Source organism: Crocuta crocuta, unplaced genomic scaffold (genome assembly GCF_008692635.1).
Source record: "Crocuta crocuta isolate KB4526 unplaced genomic scaffold, BGI_CrCroc_1.0 scaffold123, whole genome shotgun sequence".
Classification (NCBI taxonomy): domain Eukaryota; kingdom Metazoa; phylum Chordata; class Mammalia; order Carnivora; family Hyaenidae; genus Crocuta; species Crocuta crocuta.
Window position 1 is genome coordinate 1,578,938 of NW_027528865.1, and position 2,682 is coordinate 1,581,619.

At 52.3% G+C, this 2,682-nt stretch overlaps 1 long non-coding RNA gene across 2 annotated transcripts; it reads left to right on the forward strand.

The window, feature by feature from the left end:
- Positions 1–228: 228 nt before the first annotated feature.
- On the forward strand, positions 229–2,221 carry LOC144225129 (uncharacterized). 2 transcript variants are annotated; one of them, XR_013333210.1, is made up of 4 exons: positions 229–479; positions 833–938; positions 1,783–1,903; positions 2,077–2,221. It is a non-coding gene; the product is annotated as an uncharacterized LOC144225129 (long non-coding RNA). The 2 variants fall into 2 exon arrangements; XR_013333209.1 differs by lacking the exon at positions 833–938.
- Positions 2,222–2,682: the final 461 nt, after the last annotated feature.

Sequence of the window (2,682 nt, forward strand, 5' to 3'; positions counted from 1 at the left end):
TCCCAACAATATGGATACATCGCAAATGCATCATGCTCTTTGGAAGAAACCAGACTCCAAACACCACATGCTGTACGATTCGGTTTATAGTACATTCCCAAAAGGCAAAACTCTAAGGACAGAAAATAGATCAGTGGTTGCCAGGAGCTGGGGGAGGGGGGAAGGAATGTTCTATACCTTCTTGTAGCCGTGGTTACGTGACTGCGCATTTGCCAACACTCACAGAACTGCATCCTAGGAAGGTGCACCTTCACTGTATCTAAATCATATCTTAAAAACTAACTTAAGCCAGCAGCTCTGATTTCAGCTGGGCTTGGGATTCGTCCCTCCCAGGCATCCCTGAGCTGCTCCAGGCAGATTCGAGCCACCACCAGGGAACCTCAGGTCCCTCAGACACGGCTGGGAGTCCAGAAGCCAGACCCTCACCGGGTTCCTCCTCGATCCCCAATTGCTGGTCATGTGTGGGACATTCTCAGCAGGTGGGTGACACAGAACCTCTGAAAACCTGCTTGCACATAGAATGTCCAGTAGCCGACTCCGCAGCCAGGGCCAGGCGCTTTGCACCCTGGACCACCGCCAGCCGCCAGCCTGAAGGGAAGGGCGTGCCTCAGCTCATCCTGCTTCCTGTCCAGGAGCCCAGGCTCCCCATAATGACAGATGTCACCCCCACACTGCACTCTCCCTGGAAGTCAGAGGCCAGATATCTCACTCCACATGAGAACCGCCTCAACATGAAAATAAATCCTAAGCACAAGACAAAAAGCCAAATGAATATGATACCTCAGAATTTGTGGGGGCTTTTAATTTTACTTTTTTTTTCTTTTCTCTCTAGCAAAGGGCAGCTTTGTCTTTAAAATCATCAGCTGGTGTAGCTGAATCTCTGTTTTCCAGGCAGCGCACAGAAATATTCCTACCTGAGGAGGGGAGTGGTATCCATGGTAACAGTGTGCAAAGGCCTTCAGCACCTTGTATGCTGGCGGCCAGGTGGTGAGCCATGGCCGTGGCCGTGGCTTATTCCTGAGAGCTGGCTAATTGGAGAGCTTGTAACAGGCTCTCAGTGTGTGTGTGGGGTGGGGGTGGGGTCGTTCCCTGAAGCGATGTGAGCTGGGACCTCACTCATTCCTGGAGGGAAGAGATTAGAGCGGCTATGATCCAGAGATGCCAGGCCTCAGAGCCGGACTGCATGGATCTGACTCCCGACTCCCTCATTCGTAGCTGTAGGATGCGGGGCAAGCACTTAACTCCTCTAAGCTGGTCTCAGTAAAGTGTGGATTGTAGCACCTACCCCTTAAATGTGTCAAAACGATTCCACATGATGGGAGTCCAACACCATGGAGAGCACTCAGTCAAGAATAGTTATGATGATAACACATCAGTGCTCACTGGGGTCATCTGAATCGCTGTCCCCACCCCGGCTGAGGTGAGCTGCACACCTCACCTGCCTTCCCCAACGCACAGAGCACCTTGGATCCCCAGATGAATTGGGGAAGGGACCCTAGAAAAGGCCCTTTAGGGAAAGTGGCAAGCAGGCAAAGGGAAGCTGGTGGGCATGCATGTGTGGTTGGATGGACAGATGGACGGATGGATGACCGATGGGTGGATGACGGGTCAGTGGGTAGATGGATGGATGGATTGGAGAGGTGGGTGGCTGGATGACTGAGCGGGAGGGTGAAGGGATTAAGAGATGAATGGGTGGGTAGGTTGATGGATGGGTTAATGGTGGCCCTGACGGCTTAGTCAGAAGGAGGCTGATGTCATTCACCCAAAGCTTTTATCTTCCAGCTAAAATGCCTCAAAGTTGTCCTGCGGTCACCATCACGACAAATGCAAATTCGTTTGACTTCCCAGACAGGGCTTCATCTTTATGGGAGAAAAGACCATCCTTGGCTTCATTAGCAAAGAGGTTCGTGACGGGCTGCCCAGGAGCTGCCCCACACCTTCCGTTGGACCAGGCGCTTGGAGCTGAGCAGTGGGAACAGCCTGGAGCATGTGGTCTTTCCTAGTGCCCGCTCTCCCTGCCTGTGCTCACTGAGCTTTTATCTTTGTAATTACACTGGGACACATTTCTCATTACAGGCACCGGGAGAAGCCATGAGCGAGCAAGCGGCTGGTTAAGCAAGAAAGAGAAAAGCAAAGATTGACCTAGTTTGGATAAAATGGGATCTCCCCTGAACCTTTCCCAGACGGAAATCTCACTAAACTCGAGCCCTCTGCGGCTCAGTGCAGACATATTGTTTTCCTTCACTTTTTTTTTTTATTACAAAGCTTTTTATGAGGTTTGTTCTTTTTTGAATTGGGCCGAATTACAAAGGATGAGAATAACTGTGCGAGTCTGAACGTTCAGCCTGAACAAGGCCTGAGGCTTCCTTGGAGCCTCTGCTCACAGGTGCTGGCTTGCACGCAACACAAGAGCATCTCTGGAAGAGTCTGGTGAGTGTGCATGAGTGATGCGGATGGAACCACGTGCTGAGGGGGGCAGTGGCCAGCAAGGCCCAGGGGGCCGGGCACATGCACACGGCTCCTGTGGCCCCATGGCCGAGGCCGTGGTGCCGGCTCTGGTCGCAGGGTCCCCAGCTGGAAGGGAGCCACTGGGATTGGAGAAGATCCAAACACAGGCAGGGACTATTGAATGGATGAGTGGGAAGGCTCTTGACCTGACAGCTGTTTGTTTACTTGAAGAGC